Raw genomic sequence first — 21,046 nt, forward strand, 5'->3', positions numbered from 1 at the left:
CATTAATCGCTTATATCATTAACAATTTCTTTGACGTTTTTGAAAAGTACAGTAGTAAATATGAAATTGTTATTTGAACATTTCTTAGGAATTTTAAGTCTATGGAAACCAGGAAAATTCATTCATTATTTAGTAATTATCATTAACAGCCATGGGTTTGTTCTTTATTAACTACCGTTTATATCCATATTATAGTATGGTGCAACAATATGGCGGTTGATACTGGATCATTTAATATGTTCCTAACTATTTTTTACATTTTGTACATAATTTTGGAAGGGTTACTTGGATTAACCAAGTGTCATTTAATACCCTTGACAGTACAAGTAAACATTTACAGAGGCCACTCGTGTCTTTCACACCTCCGGTCGATAACTTCCTAATCTTGCTGATACGTCAGTCAATTTGCATACCTGGCTGATCTTGACCACCCTCTGACAAAAGTTTCTTGTCTTGAAAAAGTGGCGGGTACTATAAGGGTATATTACACATGTTTGTTAACAAATGTACTTTAAAATGTGTCCGATGTGCGGTTTTCAGAGGTAGCCGGTTTTGTAAGACTTTTTTAGTGAGAAAATGTTAAGGTTTCTGCCGGGACTTTGAAAATCGGCCGATATCTAGAAAAAGCGTTAATTACAACCCTGTGTTAATTTCAGCCCTGTGTTAATTACAGCCCTGTGTGATGTATCTGTGATATGTAACATGTATTTGTATTTGTGTGTTTAATAGTCTCTCTGAAACTGAAACTGTTTAGTAATTACTGACGATGGAGAAGCTGAAACTGTTTTTATTTAATTTGACACAGTGTACTTTATGGCGTTGTACAATATAAAAAGCTGTTTAGTAATTATACCTTGCAATCTCTGTATATATTTAGTGGAACAGTTTTAATTTTAGTATATGCTGATATGTGAAACTGATATGGTACCAATTTTGATGCACCAGATGCGCATTTCGACAAATAATGTCTCTTCAGTGATGCTCAACCGAAATGTTTGAAATCCGAAATAACTATGAAGTTTTAGAGCTAAATATAGCCAAAAACAGCGTGTCAAACAAGTGGAGCCAAATTCGTCCAAGGACAAGAGCTATGCATGAGGGAGATAATCCTTAATTTTGAAATGAATTTCTAAATTTTATAACAGCAATTAAATATACATCCGTGTTTTCAAGCTAGTAACGAAGTATTTAGCTACTGGGTTGTAGAGACCCTCGGGGACTAACAGTCCACCAGCAGAGGCCTCGATATCTAATTTGACTGCTAGTACGTATGTAGTGGTATATATCTTTTTGAACACATTTGAATGACTTAATACAATTTGATGAAGGTAAATCAGTGATTGTGAAGTAGAAAGAAATATCACTTTGTCAGTACGCAGTTGTGTTCAGTAGGGTCATAGAAGTATGTCAGGGGGATAAGCATTAATAAACAGTTCAAATTTTGACAAATTCTATACACACAACCCTTTTATACAAAAACAATATAGTACATACAATTAAGTGTATATTGACCTCCTATACATTTTCCACCAGACCGACAGTCTCTACATCAGTTTCATATCACGTGATCAAATATCAAGATAAAATCGTACCGTGTATGTATAAATCGTCCCATTGGCACGATATCCAGATATCAATGGAAGTTGAAGTTAATATAACTTTAAAGCATATTAATTTCTTAATTTGAAAAGTGATGAGAGCAAGTTTATAATGACTTGTAACATGTCTAATTTTTACATTGAATATGCGAGATGCAACGATTTTTGCATATACGAAGTTGAATCTAGCCTGAAAAACATGTTTTCTGTTGAAGACACAACTTGCTCCCCTAATTTACCTTTTGCACTGAAGTTCACATGTCACATAAAATATCTTTCACCTAAAAACCCCGGGGTGTCGTGCCAATGATGAAATTTTTATGTACGGAAACCCTGTTTATGCAAATGAGTCCATTGTGAAAATCATTATACGTGCAAATTAGGGGCGATATTAAGATCACAATATAATATGGATATTACTTTAGTATATATGTTATATTAAGAAGAAAATGAAATTATTTCAATATCAAAGAGAATTAATATAACCCATTTGACAGAAACTTTTACACGATTGCGGTTTATTGTTTGAAAGCGGTGGTAAATAACGAAAATATATTTTGACATTTCCAAACGCACAGGGAATGTAGATATGTACGTCATGACCTTCGTCATGACGTATATTTCATTGTGACGTCATGTAATGTGCCAGTGCGGTAAAGTACATTTTTGACAGCACTGGTAGTTATGAAGAAAACCTTAATTCAGCCGCGTATTTTGTGTGTAGCCTAGAATTATAGTACATCCACTACTGGGTACTTACTTATAACTGTTTTTGTGTTGCAGGCTACTAATTGAATTATTCTTTTTGTTAATAATATAAGGTATATATGATAGATACACGTAATTTGGAGTACAATCTTACATTATTACTGAGTACTTATATATGTAGTTCAAAGACAGACCCCAAACGTCCAGTCTTCATCACTAATCTTCAGATCCAAGGCCACGATTTCTGTTTGTCATCATTAAGTTGAAACTACGTATCTAAATATCCACCATCCTACAAAATAAACGCTAAGTGTAATCACATCATACTGAACTGTCAATACATTTCTGTTATCAAGAAGTCCATTAATCTATTAGTCTAGTATAGTGTGCTATATTTACACCTATTTATGTATGCATGTAATTGTAATTTGACAACGAAAACGTATGGATGGACTATATTTTCAACGTAACAGGAAGGTGAAAACGTTTGACTGGATCGGGAGTCGAACCCAAAACCACAGCACTACAATGCAGGTGTTTAACCATTGGACTATCCAGATCAATAGCCATGGTTTGACAAGGAATCCAATCCGCAAACATGTAGTGTGTGGGGGTTGTTTTAATCACTGAGCTATTGCGACCGATAACCATGGTACACATAGCTAAACATTTACCGGCAATCCTGTACTAACATGCGTATATATATTATCATAACAGGATTATATTTCTGATTTTGGACATTTTAGTTCCATATCTTTGACTGATGAATAATCATCGACTTAACTTGTTGATGAGACTTGTTCCATAGTAGTCAGTGGGTAGAGCACCTACCTAGAGTTTCTGGAACTCCGGGTGTCTAATCCCAATCTGGTCTGTTACATTCCTGTTATGCAACAAATATCTATGTTTACAACTATGCATAGGACATTGAGCTTCTTGCAGACCATATATGACGAATGTCTCCGGCAGTGGGACACACAGGGATGCTATTTAGTCACTAAAGTGAAATATTTGACTCTCACTACCCCCATCTTCCACATAGTTGGTGATAGGAAAGGTGGACATGTCATTATTCAGTTGTAAGGGAGAAATAAATGGGTTGGAGCGACACAAATGTCTCTGCTCAGGACCATAACCCTACCAAAACTTATCCGAATTAAACCATACAAGTATTTGACCTGTATGTTTTTGTGATATATCTATCTTTAGAATTTCAATTCCATATATCCATGAATCATACAGATAATGAGCAGAATATGTGGGTTGTTAATACCTCTGGTATATCCAGGGGTCCGTGTTTGCCCAACTCTCTATTTTGTATTGTTTATAGAAGTTATGAGATTGATCACTGTTCGTTATCTTCGTCTTTCATTTCCTAATTCCAACAGACATACCTCTGCCAAAATATCATCTCATTCTGACCAAATTCATACATAGAGTAACTCCACCTGTATTTTCTCATGCATGGGTATATGTACATATATATCCCATGGCCAATTTCAATTTGAAATGTTCATGTGTAACTAAGATAATGAGAGGAAATTGTGAATTGTTTAAAGTTTTAAAAGTCCAAGGGGCATAACTGTCCTGTGTATTATTAGGATATATATTTCCTTAATTTCAATACATCTTGGGATAATGTTAAAAAAAAGTCCAGAGGGCTTAACTCTACAAATACCATCTCATTAAAATCATGCATAGGGTAACCTTTGTGTGCATAAATGATGTTTTATTGGCATTTATTGGGTTAGGCTTTTAAAAACCCCTACATTCCAATCTACCCAGTGAATATAGGGTATTTTATCGGTGAAACAATATCCAACAAGCACTCAAAAATAAAGGAAGAAGATAAGAAAACAGGACAGTGAGAAAGATGTGTAACAAGGGGCACAAATCGTTAAAACAGAACTAAATAAAACCCTATCTTAGATATCCTTATGATGTATCTATATACCAAATGTCAGATGAATATTTGCATCCAAAGTAAAAATAATGAACAGGAAGTGAATTATGATGGAATGGCGTAAGTACAAAATGGTGAAATGGGGTAAATTATGCCTCTGCCGTTTTATGGAGGGGCGGAATATTTTGCATTATTTCATTAACAAACTTAACATTTTCTACAGCAAAGGATTTATCAAAGTCCTACACTACGTCAGTGTCTCAGGAATATCTGTCGGACAGTAGATGCTACCCTGAAAAAGAAAACTGTTTTCACATTGAGGATTAAGTAACCATAAATGTCATTTTCCTTATAAAGCATTATATCATTACGTCTCTAAAACATAAATGTTTGCACAAAAATTCAAACAGGGGATGTTTTCTTCTCCTAGGCACCTGATTCCACCTCTGGTGTGTCCAGGTGTCCGTGTTTGCCCATATATCTATTTTGTATCGCTTATATGAGTTATGAGATTGATCACTGTTCGTTATCTTCACCTTGCATACAATGCTATTGAATGTATGAAAAAGACACCGTGAACTTAGCTGAAAATATTCCTAACACGCATCATTTGTATACATGCATAATGGTTCTCAATCTTATAGTTCAGTATTTGTAACTATGCTTAATTTAAGTTTCATGCAAGGTGAAGATAACGAGTAGTGATCAGTCTCATAACTCCTATAAGCAATACAAAATAGGGAGTTGGGCCACTGTGGACCTCTGGGTTTATTTAGCCCATCGTCTGGCATATTCTTCCACATGATTTATAATAGAGATGAACGATGAAATTTTGTCGTCAATTGAAAGACCGAGGTTCTCTGTATTTAGGACCTTTTAGAATCAGTGATTTTACATGTAGGTCCTCATTTTCAACTATATCAACATCAGCAGTAATGCCATGTTCAGCTGGACTATAGTTAAAAGAAGATGAATAACAAAAACACGCTGGTGAATTACGTATACGTATACGATGGTCTATATCTAGGCACTGTAAAAGAACTAGAACCACAAAGTACTAAAATTGGCCCTTTTGCCAAATTAAATGAGATTTTCACAGTTGATGCTCGAGGATTTATAGGTTATAAAACAATTTATCTTATAACTATATCTTTTCTAGTTTTCGTTTTACAGTCGTTTAAACTTTGTGCTGTTTTTCAACAGAAAAACTATCTAACGTCATGATGTTGACGCTATGAGAATCACAGTGTAATGCACAAAATATGGACGAATAGGTTAATATATATTTTGGGGCTTATTCTGGCTGTAAATCACAACTATTAAAATGCTAGGAACTATATTTTCTATCACGATGTTTACATTTGTGATACATCCCCCCTCCCCACTACATAACACTTTACTTCTTTTTTTCGCTGTATTTGATGTAATTGAAAAATGGTGATCAAAAATTAAAATTCCATGCAGTGAAAGGACTACAGCAAATATTATTGTTTTACCGTCTACCTCAAAAACGAGTTTATATTTTCAAGCTGCATATATCTATTCGTATCAATTTCCATTAAAATTGATATTAATTGACGATAAAAAGAGACAACTGAATAATTTTGGTTAAACTTGAGTAATTATAGTAACTAATTAGAAAAAATGGATTTTTTTAACATCCGCCTCGTAAACTATTTTTTTATTAAAACACGATGGACCTTTAAAATTGTCGGCACCTCGATCTGAAGTCTCAATTTTCTGAGCGAGGTAGACCTATAAGTCCACGGACGATCTTCGTGGACATCTGACATATGTGCCACCGTGTACCTTCGTGTGATAAAACAAAGAAATAAATACTAAGCGAAATGTTAATGGGTGAAAATTAAAACGTATAAAACGGCGACTTGTATATATTCTTATCATTTAATGATATATGTTATTGTACATTTATAACAGTAATTTAATTTTTAAAAATGTACTTTCACTGTCTATCTTTAAAGAATTAGCATACTGATTTGATAACTTACTTAAATTGTTTACATGTTGGAGTTTGCTATTCGAAACAATTTATCTTAATTACCCTTAACTTATGACATCCGTTATGTACTAATTTTTCACGTTTATATGTTTGAAGCAGATAAATTGTTTCTAAAACCCCAGAAATAGAGTGGACAGTGTCGCTAAATAGATTTTAATTACCTCTAAGTAGAATCCTCAGCATGTTTGTAAATCGGTATTATTTCTTGTACATGTATATAGATATATCAAGATATTGATATATATCCGTATGCAGACCTCCGCAGACGTTCACACCTTTAGGAAACGCCCAAATTATCGACACCCCGTACACAAACACCTGTACGTGTTAGTCAGCACATTGTTTCACAACACGAGCAGCACGAGTTCACCAAATAAGAGAAGGATCAGTTGACTTTGAAAATGAACAAACGAATATCACATGTTATAAATTGGCAATGATTCAATTTGATAAATAGCATGAATTATTCCAGCTCAAAGAAATGTGGACCATAAAATGACAAGTAAAAGCATTGGTTTATTTGTGCGACTATTTTAAAAGATTAACATTTATATTAGTACACCATATGTCTTTTAATGTATAGTTGTTATTGTAATTAAGAATATTAGATGATTTAGATCCGCTGTCTACATGTTTACAGGTAGTGTAGAAATATCAAAAAGTGTACAGTTGACAACGATTGATATAAGAATGCGGACGAGTTTTTGTTTATTCATTGACTCACGAACCTACCCGTCTTCTGAATGAAAGTTGTAAAACAAACATACTATTTTGTTGGTCAGTAATAACACCCGAAAACAGGTGTAAAAATCATCTTCCTTTGCCATGGGTTTTGGGTCCATTGTGTTCTTCGTGGACTGAATACATTTTGCTATCGAAGGTGGAAAAAATAATTTTAAAAATGTCTAGATTGTCCGCTTGCATAAACATGTATTACGGTGGTAGAAAATCTAGTAAATCCAATGAAGTTGTAGTAATATAGATTATATACTTAATTTTAATTTTAACTGAGAGGGCGTTAGATAGCTAGGTACGAAACATCGGTTTAAAAAAAACTCGCAGTCCTAACTCGCGCAAGCAGAATAATTTAACACGGAAAAAAGGGAAATTAAATATATCAGAATGAAGTGGAATGGTTAATTACAGTCCCTGAAACGTTTTACTTTACCATTTTTCCGTTCGCTCACCGTTCGTTCACCGTTCGCTCACCATGCGTTCACCGTTCTTTCAGCGTGCGTTCACCCTGCGCTCTCCGTTCACAGTTTTGAGTTCAGCGTGCGCTCACCGTTCGTTCACCGTTCGAAAAGCGTTCAGCGTGCGCTCACCGTTCGTTCATCGTTCAGTCTTTTCATTGTCATTCGGAACACCAAAGTGGAAGGACCAATCTTGATAGCAAGGCGAAAATGAAAACTGAAGGTGTGCGTAAGAGTGGAAGGATACTTTTTTACTATATCAGATATTTAATTTTGAAGTACAAAATGTCAGGATTATCCACTGTGAATGCCGAAAGGTTCATTTGAGCTTTTCCTAAAAGCAATTCTAAATGAGAGACGAATATAAGGGCTTGTCGTTATGAATTTAACCCAATTACAAAAAATAAGACAGTTTCAGGTAATGAAAACCTCTTCCCCTGTGTTCACGATTTAGCATTTACAAGTTCGGGTACAAATTATATAATTATTTTGCATTGCTTGACAAGAGTTTTAAGCAAGTCACCCCCTACTTTGAAAAATAAAAACAAACAAACGATGCTACACAATGTACATTGTACCGTATCAACGTGTTAGAATGTCAAACTGATATAGCTATTTTTACGCCTAATTTTATTAAAGACATTGTCAATAAACTGATATTTACTATTCTTGCCAATTTTGAAACCTTTGTAACATTTGTCCTTAATGCAAAGATGTAAGTGTTTATCTGGTACGTTTCTGCATTAGCCTTTAAACATTCTACGGGTAGTTCAGCATAATAAACAGTTTTATCTACATCAAATATATACAAATATTGCACGATCTAACTGCAATTAATGGTCACATCAATAATAAAAATAGAAAGTTGTGTACTGATTATTTCCTCGGGTCGATGTAGCTGCGACAAATGAATGACTAGGAGTGTTGAGGTGTTTACACAGTGTATACCGTCCATATTTTTTTTTTTACTGCATCTATCTTGACTCCTTTCGGGGGTGTTTGTTAATTACATGTATCCCAAACGATCGAGCTCGTAAAGTTTGAAGCCATACATGAACACCTGTTAATTCTGGATGTCATTACACATGTAGACTATAGTGTTTTCCTTTTCAAATACATTGTTTATATATTATATCCATGCATTAAATGTATATGTACATGTAATGGTATACACAATGTAGATACGGAATTTGCTTTTTTTTTGTGTATGACTGTTGCATGTATCAAAGGGAAAGGCAACCCTAACCATATAGTTGCTTTTATGAATAAAGTATCACTTACTGATATCGTAATTAACAGTCTTTAACAACAAAAACCCTTGCTTAACAATTAAATCAATATTAATCTATCATGTATTTTGAATTACCCGCCGCTAAGAGAGTGGCCATTGAAGTTTAATTTATAACGTCATTACGTCTATTCTGGTTTATTTCATCAGCAGCACTGTAAACATGACAAGTCACGAACAATTAAGTTTGGACACGTATAGATTTGAGCCCGCTCTTTCGCAAGAAGAAATTAAGAAAAAAAGACATTCAGTCAAGTCGGAGAGCAGACAGACGGTAAACGTTTCTTTATACAAATGTCTTGAATCTCAACTTGTTATTAAGCAAATGATGAATCCACAGTTACATGGTCTTTTCAATTCAAATGACTTGGTTGAGTCTGGAATTTCGGGAAAGAAACCTACTTTTTCACATCTCCCTTTCGCATTAGTGTAATTAACTGCTTGCCAGGAAGGCATCAACCTACATGCATTTATTCGTAAGATCTACCACATGCACGTCTTTGATGATCTCACAGGTGATTTGGGTTCAGGACCCCCCCCCCCCCCTTCTTCCGAATACGCTACAAGAGTTGATTTAATTAATTTTTGTTGAAAATATTTCTAATGCATGTCAACAACGTCTTGCATACCCATAAAGTCCAATATACATGTAATTCAAAATAAGCCCTTTTTAAAAATAATACGCTCACTGGTAAAAGGGCTTATTTTGAATTATTTTGGACTTTATGGGTATGCATACCGTTGTTGATGTGCATTAGAAATATTTTCAAGAAAAAAATAATTAATCAACTCATATAGCTTATCCGGAGGGGGGAGGGGGGTCCTGAACCCAAGCACCTGTGGATGATCTTAGAATCTCATCAAAACCGGAACAGACGGCGTGACGTCAAACTTATTGATTTCTCTGTTCTTGAATACAAAAGAGTTACACATCATGGCAGCCTCTACAGAGAATTTCAATTTTTGACGTTTTCAAATTAGTCCTGAAGCTTATCTAGGCCACATATCAACAGATTTGTATGACAAATCTTTATCATGTAAAACTTATACGGTACCAATTTTGATGCACCAGATGCGCATTTCGACAAATAATGTCTCTTCAGTGATTAAGCCTATCATTTATCATGTAAAAATATTTTGGGTTGCCTTTCCCTTTAATGTACAATTTGCGATAATTTCATGAAATATATACATGTACAAAAATATAGTACATTGAATATATCCAGAACTGTAAAATATGCTGTATCACGATTCTGGTTTATTTAATTTTTTTTATTAATTGATGAAATATACTTGAACATGTTTTTTATTACTTGATTATGAAATAAGTAAAATCCCAGGGAAAAATCCGAAACAATCCGAGTAAATAGATCATGTTGCGTTCAGTGTGCGCTCAGCGTTCGTTCACCGTTCACTTTACACTCTGCGTTCGCTCACCGTTCACCAAATTGCGTTCACCGTTCGCTCTGCATTCGTTCACCGTTCGCTCACCGTGCTCTCATCATTCTCTCACAGTTCAAGTGGGAAAGAAGAACGTTTGAGGGACTGAAATGAGAAGAATATTGTACATTTTAAGATTTGATTAAACTTTTCGTACCTGTATTCAATTGCTAATGTTCTCCTCTCTCTCTCTCTCTCTCTCTCTCTCTCTCTCTCTCTCTCTCTCTCTCTCTCTCTTTCGCGCACGATGTTATAGGTTCAGTACTGCTGTATAGCGTGTATGAATAGAAACAATTAAAATGCAAATCGTCAAATAATTCTGTCTATATTTTTATTTGTGCGAACTTGTTGCATTTGAAACCGAAATTTCATCACATCCTTACAGTAGAATTGGATGGGTTCATGTGGCGACCTATCCACTGCACACTTAAAGAAATTGAATTCGGAAGGGGGATTGGGACAGTTTGAGTGGATGAGAACCACCACCCACCACCGCCACCACACACATGTACAAAATTTCAGGCTTGAAGATTGGAGAATTTAAGCACAATTTCCTGTTGCTATTGTAGGCTGGATTATTGGCACAACACATGTCCAGATTATTAATTGACAAAACATATATAATATAGCATTCAGTCCGCCTGTCATAATTTAATTTCACTTGTAAAACGCTATTCGATTTATTGAGCACGCTGTAAAAAAAATGTGTTTATATTGTAAAAATGTAACTTGGTATGGGGACACACCTCCTTGACAACCAAGACGACGCTACTTTTCCTTTTCTAATTTTACATTGGACAATGGAACACTGATACGTTGATAGGCCTTCGAACTAGGCCTATGAAATAGGAAATCAACGGAATTATACATGCACAATAAATACTGTATTGTCTTAACCCCAACCCCCCCAAAAAAAACCACCCCAAAAGCACACACACAAAAAACGAAACACTGCACAGTCTTTGTTTACAAGTAAAGTTACATATAAATACAAAATAAACTCTTGACATGTACAACAATATCATATGTGAAATTAAAAAAAACCTGTATATCGAGTATTTTCATATGGGGTTACTTGATCCGCCTATCAAAGCATAAAATGCGTAATGAATGTCTTACAACAGATGAAGTCATGTCTCATCGATAACATGTGGATCGCTGTATATCTATGAATCGCTTACATAATTCACTGTGTCGGATTTAACTGGCGGCAATGCTGCATACTATGGTAAGTCATATTGTAGTTTAAATATTTTAGTTTGAATTCCTTTTTTCCTGACCAGGGCATGTTAATATTCAGCACGAAATTTGGATGTACTGTAAAGAAGGACTTGCTCCCAATGTACGTAAAGTACGTAAAATAAAACAGTTATTTCGAATGTTGACAGTCTAAAGCTGCGTAGTAACAATTTTGTAAAATAAATAAAGCAAAAATTATTCGATATGATATCAGTACCATACAAGAATACTTGCGTGAAGCCTGAATATTTTTCGATATCCCAAAGTGAAAGAAGATGCCATGTACATTTCAGTCACTAGGCCTAACAATTTCGGTAAATGTAGTTTCGTTTAATGATAATGTTTATGATAATAATGTAAAACTACCAAAATTGTACACAGTTTTTAAGCAACGATGCAATGAAGGTGCTTTGTGAACGACTTTAAAGGATGAAAACGATTAGGTATTGAAAACGAACATCTATATATATAGTAAAAGGACAAAAGAAGCTACAACCAAAAACTATTATTAGGTGAGGGAATTTCCCTTGCTTTAAAAATAAACACCGAACTATAATGACCTATAGATACATGACACGAAATAAAAAACGAAATAAAAAACGTAGTTTGTTTCTCCATAAGATACTTCAATCAGCCATATTATCTGTAAAATCCAAGTTTACCAACACCAGCGCATTATAACCGTAATATTTTTCAGCAATCCGGAAGATCATTTTTTGAAAAATGAAAATAGTGCTCCTGGCTCGCCCTAAAATATTTTTACACTTATGGTCAATTTGAAAAGGTGTATATTATAAAAATACTTTAAATATTTTGGGCGAGATGAAACCAGTATGGCTAAACCTTTATAAAATAACCAGTTTTTGGATAAATATGACCGAAATACGGTACCATATCCGTTTCTAATATGTATAGAGCTTTAGTTGTGCTCTTATTTTCAAAATCCAACATGTTTTTTGAAGCCCGGATTCTGATACCTATTTATAACACCAATACTCCTATTCAACATTTACTTTCATTTTTATATATTTTAAGGGCCATATTTTGGGGGTTTGTGAATCAGGTTCTTTGTTTAGAATTAAAACGTTTGGATTTAATAGTAGAAGTATATCTGTAGGAAATACAGGGTGTAGACTTGAAATAAGTTGGAATACAAAAGTTGAATACAAAATAACACCTTTTACGATTTCAAAGACAGGGTTGATATTATAGGTCACCAAGGTTAAAAAGTTTGGCACTAGTGGAAAGGTTTTGCCACAATGAATACACACACGAAATATGCACGTTTGATGATGTAAAATATATGACAAATGTTAAAGTTTTTCGATTTTTTAAAAAAAATTAGGCATATGGTCAATGTTGGGGTCAGAATGCCAACACATCTGGTATCGTTAGAAAAGCCACCTCACAAAAATGCACAGACCTAATCTACCAACAGTAAGTACCTTCTTCAGTTTGAAATATATTGCTTATTTTTTAAAGTACATTAAAGTTGAATGTCATCATATCAAAGATTTTGCCGAAATAAATACAAATCCCATTTATGCCAAGTATCAAAGCTGTACCTCTTATGGTGTAAACGATATGACAGAGTTTAGAAGTAGGTCAAAACTCAATGTAATAATCACTATGTAAAACTTATACGGTACCAATTTTGATGCACCAGATGCGCATTTCGACAAATAATGTCTCTTCAGTGATGCTCAACCGAAATGTTTGAAATCCGAAATAACTATGAAGTTTTAGAGCTAAATACAGCCAAAAACAGCTATACCAAACTTTGGTAAAAATGGAAAAGCTACAAGGAACACACATACCAAATATGAAAGATTTACCTCTGATGGATTAAAAGATATGGGCAAGTTTAAAGTATTTTCCCACAGACAGACAGACAGACGAACAGACTCAAATAACTTGATGCTCCAAATCATTATAGGAATTTAACTTCATGCATGCTCACATTCATGAAGACATGATACGAATTCCCTAATGGATTCATTGCAGCCCCACATTGTCGAGTATCTTTGTTCGATATCAGAACACCTCTGGTGTGTCCATGGATTCATGGTTGCCCAATTAAACAAATTCACAATACTGAACAGTCTGGTCGAAAGTCAGCATTTCGCAAATACTATGGTCGTTATAACAATCTAGCTTGCCAATACAACCTGCCATTGTGTCAAATGCTGTCTGACCCGTTTCATACCTATTATAGGCCGTTCTTAGCACATTGATTTTGTCTACGTATAACTCCTTTTACCTGATCAGGATATAGGGCTCACGGCGGGTGTGATCGGTCGACAGGGGGTATTTATTCCTCCCATGCACCTGATCCCACCTCTTGTATACCCGGGGGACCGTGTTTGCCAAACTATCTATTTTATATTGCTTATAGAAGTTATGAGATTGATCACAGTTCTTTTTCTTCACTTTTCATCTATATATGTCTTTTTCGGGTTTAAGATTAAAAGAATTCGATAGGAAAAAGAAAATGCATACAAGTATTTCAGTTGAAATCACCATTGATCGTGTTTAGTTTTTCGTTAACTACATTTTATGTATCAGTGTAGTGCGTATAACACTCAACATTCCGGTGTCGGATCCACCCCTCGTCACACAAGTTCCTGCACCCGTCCTTGTGGTATATAACGCGACACTGTCACCCTGTGACCTGAGCTCTATCAGTTACTCTTAGGTTTAAATACCATGGATGTTAAGTCTAGCATATGCTAGGAGAACAATATTGGTAAGATTATTTGCTAAATGGATACAATGTATATAGGCGGGGGAGAGGTACCTTGGGTGTGTATTCTCATCATTACGTACTTTTATTTTTACGCTATTTTTAGCTTATCGCTGAAAAAATGTACACCTCAGCTCGTCTGCCAACCGCAATATCTAACCTTACCCGTGATGCCGACATTGTAATCCCCCGTTTCCAATATTTGATTTGATTCAAATCAATTTAAATCTTTGAAACAGTACAATTCTATTTTCGTTCTCAGCTCACCTGAGCCCAAGGTTTGTCGTTGTCCCAATTGTGAAGTTTTTACTAGCACTGGTTAAAATATATTTTGGGAAGTGTCACGGGCATTTTTGAATTCTAGGGAAACTGGCTTATGTCTTGATGCGTTTTGTTGTTGTCAATACATATTTTGAAACATCGCAGCTACAATTTACATCGACTTTTATATATTCCGCGTTAAATGAATCGGTAGATTAATAAATGTCTAAGTCATGCTGTAGGGTATTAAGAGAATTCGCTCGTTTCAGCGTTCACGCCGTAAAACACATCATGGGATCAAAATTTTATGAGAAAGAACAGGGAAAACACTTTTTGAAATTATATGAAAACAAGTCCAAGTTGATCCATGTGAGCATTTTGTCCCATGGAGGACATCTTGTCATTATTTATCGTACTTTCGAATATGTTTTAAAAATGACTAACACATAAATATACAGATTATAATAGGTGACTTATTTTACTATACAGTTTCATGAGAGATAATGTAAATTAATATTTCGAGACACCGGCTGTTCACTGTCTGAGTAATGAGATACAGTATGTAAAACGTATACGGTACCAATTTTGATGCACCAGATGCGCATATGTATACAATTTGATATGTATAATACTTTTTACTTGCAACGTGTTTCATAAACCCAGCTGCAATTTCTGCATACAATGCATTTTGTGTTCAATTTCAGGCAACATACATGTAGGTCTTGTATCAGTTTATTTCTGGTCAATATGTATTTATTCTTCTGATACAGTATCAATTTATTTCTGTTGATGAATTTTGTGCAGAAATTTAATTAGCTATATAATTAATAATTACGAGTATTGCATTCGGAATCCCATAATTCCTATAAACAATACAAAATAGAGTTGTGCAAAAGGTGAAGATAACGAACAGTGATTGATATCATAACTCCTATAAGCAATACAAAATAGAGAGCGGGGTAAACACGGATTCCTGGACAGACCGAGGGTGGGATCAGGTTCCTAGGAGCTCTATATCTTGATCATGTAAACTGAGTTATCCATAGTCAAAATCAGTGTGCCAAAAACAGTCTACCAATCGGTATGAAATAACATTGCATTCAATGATAAGTTGTATTAGCAAACTACATTGTTATAACGACCATAAAATTTGCAAAAAGCTGATTTTAAACGCGACTGTTAAAACCCTTGTACCATCAACTTGTTTATACAAGGTGAAGATAACGAACAGTGATCAATCTCATTACTCCTACAAACAATACAAAATAGATAGTTGGGCAAACAGGGACCCCTGGACACACCAAAGGTGGGATCAGGTGCCTAGGAGGAGTAAGCATCCCCTGTTGACCGGTCACACCCGCCGTGAGCCCCATATCCTGATGAGGTAAACGGAGTTATCCGCAGTCAAAATCAGTGTGCCAAGAACGGCTTAACAATCGGTATGAAACACGTCAGACAGCATTTGACCCAATGCGATGTTGTATTGACGAACTAGATCGTTATAACGACCATATAATTTGCGAAATGCTGATTTCAATCGAGACTGTTGAAATCCCTGTACCATCAACTTGTTTGTCAGTAGCTTACCTCGATTTAAAAACTGACTTTACCCAGAACAAGCTCTTGCATATCGAATAGCCTGCCTCGATTTAAAATCTGATTATACCCAGAACAAGATAAGCTCTTGCGTATCGAATCAGTTGTAGGAATCAAATATCATATACAGGTGAGTAGAATGTTGCTACATGGATACGGATAGTTGACGATGGAGAAGTTGAAATCACGATGGAAAATCTAGAATCCCCAAAGAAGTCAAGTTAACAGCCTCACAATAATGGAGTCCGAAGAATTCCAGCATATTACCCTCTATATCAAATTCTTGATCCGCCACTGGGATATATAACATAGAATTTTCTTATCTACGTATGACATCCATAATTAGTTGTCTAATTGTAGCTTCATTAGTCTCCAAAAGCGTTGTAGAAAGTTTGATGGTAATAATGCTTCATGTAGGATAGATTTTGATGTATGTTTTAGAATATTAAAATGAATTGGAATGAATTTGATCTGTGATGCTAAACTCATCAGATCTCGATTGTATCATGTGACATGTAATTTAGATACCCATTACCTATCTAAATGATCTCTTCTCTGTTTCGTTAGATTGCAACATGTGTCAAGTAAACGATATCATTTCATTTTCTGTATACTTTTTCTATATAAATCGCGGTAACCACACATGTTTTACCAGACTTTTGAAAACAAAGGTAAGTCACTTGAACTGATTGAATCTGGTATTACATGCATAACGCTCAACTGCTTCGATACGCAAGCGATTGTTTTGCATTTTATCAGTTTTTAATTCGAGACAAGCTACGGACAACATGTTGATGGTACAGGGGTTTCAACAAGTATCGTATAAAGTCAACATTTCACATATTCTATGGTCACTATAACGATCTAGTTTGCCAATACAACCTAGCATTGGGTCGAATGCTGTCTGACGTGTTTCATATCTATTGTTAGGCCGTTCGTGGTACACTGATTTTGACTAAGGATAACTCCGTTTACTTGATCAAGATATAAGGCTCACGGCGGGTGTCACCAGTCGAGAGGGGATACTTACTCCTCCTTGGCACCTGATCCCACCTCTGGCGTGTCCAAGGGTCCGTGTTTGCGCAACTATCTATTTTGTATTGCTTGTGGGATTTGTGAGATTGATCATTGTTCGTTATGTTCACAATACACAACATGTAGTGCTTTTCTATGTTCCTTACTGAGAATAGTTCACGTACATTTAAAAAACACTTACCTTTTGTCCTTTTTACAGAAGCTGCAAGTCTCCCTAATCGGAACTCATTGACGGGTATTTAAACACTAGAGGCATTTATCAAGATTTAAAGGCTTATTATGTATTTGTCATTCCAATATTTGTAGCAACTCTTTTATCATTTCAATCAGAAAAGCACACAAGTTCTCGCTAGCAGTATTGATTAAAAATACAATCACATGCTGTATTCGGCGTGTTTATTGTGAGTCTCATTCACATATTGGAGAGGAAATCAATAATTAAATATACTCAGCGCATTGTAATAAACATGAATTTGAAATGAGACAATCATAAATAATCAAGCAAAATCGAGATTGAAAACATGAAAAGAATCGTGTGTCCGTTGTAAAAACGAACAAACAATATTTATATTCAAAAGTTTACGACCTTACCCCCTGAAGAATGCAGTAAACCATAAATGCTTTTGGAAAATTAACATAAAGGTGAATTTGAAAATAATATTAATGAAATCGTTTCAATTGTTTTGGAAATTACAAAGAAAAATGCTCTCGTGAAACAACATTTTAAACCCACAGATTTTTAGTGCAAAAGTAGAACATGTACAGGCTAAATTTATTTTCTATCATGGAGGTACTTTTTTGAATTCGAAGTTGCCCCTGAATTTTAACAACAAAAATCATATGAAGCCCTTATTACTTGATTTCAGAAAATTATTTTGGCTATTTTTGTGTTATTGCACGTTATGTCTTTAACATTTATTTAAAAGAAGAACTGTTGTATTAAGAGATAAGTTCCAGTTTGTTTCATCATATATTTGAGTAACTTAATTTCATCAATCCATCACGCAACACCTTTCCGGAAATTAACATGAGACGAACAACACTTTTATTTCATACCCTCATGGAAGGTGAATATAACGAATAATAATAAATTTTATTACTCCTTTAAGGAATACAGAATAGAGCATTGGACAAACACAAACCATTGTAGGGTTCGACGCTCGTCAGAATTTAGACTCGCCATTCGAGCAACCTAGATGCTAATCACAGGTTGCCAAAATGGGTTTCAGGTTCCCCATACAGAACGAATTGTTAATGTATTGTTTTTGTATTTATTGTAGTTTCAAACTTAATTCTAGAACCTTTCTCATCGCAAAAAGCATTTTCACTTTCACCAATCTCCTTATAATGATAGGCAAAGATAACGAACAGTGATCAATCTCATAACTCCTATAAGCAATACAAATTAGATAGTGTGACAAACATCACGCCCATTCTCTCCGAAACATTTCGTGCTCTCTACCACTATATTTTCTTCATTTCTGTCTAACATTTAATTCTTCTTTGCAACTTAATTCACACTCTATATCAAATTGACATGTCTATCATTTTCATTTCTTCCCCTCCCTGTATTCATTTTGGCTAACTCAGTGTATGGATGCAGAAATGTAACCCCTACATGTACATGTATTTCAGTCTTAACTGATTTTAGATTTATATTTTGTCATACACGTACAGGAGTTTTTCTAATATCTGTCTAAAAGAATAGGCTGTTCTCTTATTTCTTTCTTTTTTAGAAATGCATTAGAATACATAAATTGCACGTGCATTTCTACGATACTCAAATTGAACGTGTGGATATATTGAAACAGACGCAACCATGTCATTTTCAGTTTGAATGAAATGAAGTGTGAAGAAAACGAACAGTGATCAATCTCATATATCCTGTAAGCAATATGAAATAAAGAGTTGGGCACACACGGACCACTGGACATACCAGAAGTGGAATCAGGTACCAAGGATGTGTAAGCATCCCTTGTCGACCGGTTACACCCGTCGCGAGCTCCATATTCCGACCAGGTAAACGGAGTTATCCGTTATCAAAATCAGTGTGTAAAGAACAGCTTAACAATCGGTTTGAAATATGTCAGGTATCATGTGACCAAATGTTAGGTGATATTGACAAATTAGATTGTTATAGCGGCCATATAATTTGCGAAATGCTGTTATTAAACGAGTTTGTTGAAACTCCTGCACGCTATTGATTTGGAGGTCATAAGGTTAAGGGTTAAACTGGCACTGTAAGATACTGTCTTCTCAATATATCAAGAACCCTTTGCTTGACAGACATAAAAATGACGCACTGGTTCTAATTAAGGAGTAGATGATCCTGATTATTTTAAGATTACTAGATCAAATGAAAAACTACTCTGGATTCTTTATATCCCCCATATCTTGAGAAACTATTTGCTTAACAAACATCACACTTGATACACTAATGCATGCTAATGAGTAGATCACCCCACATCTGTTCCATGTAAGAAGGTCAGAAATCATGGTTCAAATCGCTGGTTATTTGGCGGACAGGGAATAGTTGTCTCTTTTTCACATACTGAAGTCGCAATTGGGTGCACATTTGCTCAGTATTTTAAGAGATCAAACTTATGGCTGACACAGATCAGTATACCTATATTTTCATTCTCATAACATACATTTTAATCATGAAGTTCGCCCTTTACAATATTGCTAGACGGGGACATGTCGTATAGCGTTTTTTTTTTGTCGGGGTTATAATTGTGGCTTATTTTAGCAGTTAGATAACTTTCCGCCAAAATTTCACTCGTCAAATATGCACACGATTGCGACTTCAGTATGTGAAAAAGAGACAACTCTTCCCTGTCCGCCGCAATTTATTCCGCCAAAACTATTAGCATACCTTTGAGTCAGAAAATCGCGAATAAACCTGTTACACGGTATATGTTTCTTCTTTAGCACGTGTACATCCCCAGTCGGATACATTAACCCCATATAAATATTTTTCCACATTTTATACGTTTTACCAGCGAGTATGTCATGGATCAATACTTTTCATGATAAATTAAATACTGTAAATTCTGTGATATTTCTTTTTTACATTATAACTCTATATATTTCATCAATTATTTTTCCGCCTGGGTTCTATAATCTCGATATGTTTACTGAAAATACGTCCATGTAAAACGTATATGGTACCAATTTTGATGCACCAGATGCGCTTTTCGACAATTTATGCCTCTTCAGTGATGCTCAACCGAAATGTTTGAAATCCGAAATAACAATGAAGTTTTAGAGCTATTATATGGAAAAACAGTGTACCAAAAAAGTGGAGTCAAATTTGTTTAAAGATAAGAGCTATCCGTGAGGGAGATAATTCTTAATTTTAATTAGATTAAATATAAATATTAAATATACATCCGTATTTTCAAGCTAGTAACGAAGTACTTAGCTACAGGACTGTAGAGTACTTGGATTTATGTATAGACCTTTCTACATTTCTTAGTTTAAATCATTCAAAACTTTTAGAATACTGTATTTTAGTAAGACACACTTTCTTAGATTCTAATTATGATTCATACTTCTTGTTTAACAGGTGGTTTCATGTATTTATTATGTGAAATTGACGTTTGTCATTAGTACGTTTAATTCAATGCCAATAAATGACAAGTATACCTGATACATGAGAACAATGTATATCTGAATCACGTGCTGTAAAATACTTACATACATGTATGTGTATAATTCGATTTGTGATAAGGAAAGATATATTTCTTTTCTTAACCTTGCCTTAGATTATCGTTTCCCAAAATTGATGTGAATGAAACGAATGTACACATTTTCTAAAACATATTTCTGTTTAATACAAATTTTAATGAAAGTGTTTCTTCATTCACAGTCAGCGATACTTATGTCTACTGAGACCAATATATTTCATAGATTTCTGAGAACAAGACAAAACACCTCTAAGTCTTGACTGTAGTTGTTACCCAAAGCTTGGTAAAATTTCACCTGGCTGGTTTCGACCATATTGCGTAATATAAAACAAA

This window comes from Ostrea edulis, chromosome 8, assembly GCF_947568905.1.
Source record: "Ostrea edulis chromosome 8, xbOstEdul1.1, whole genome shotgun sequence".
NCBI classification, from domain to species: Eukaryota; Metazoa; Mollusca; class Bivalvia; order Ostreida; family Ostreidae; genus Ostrea; species Ostrea edulis.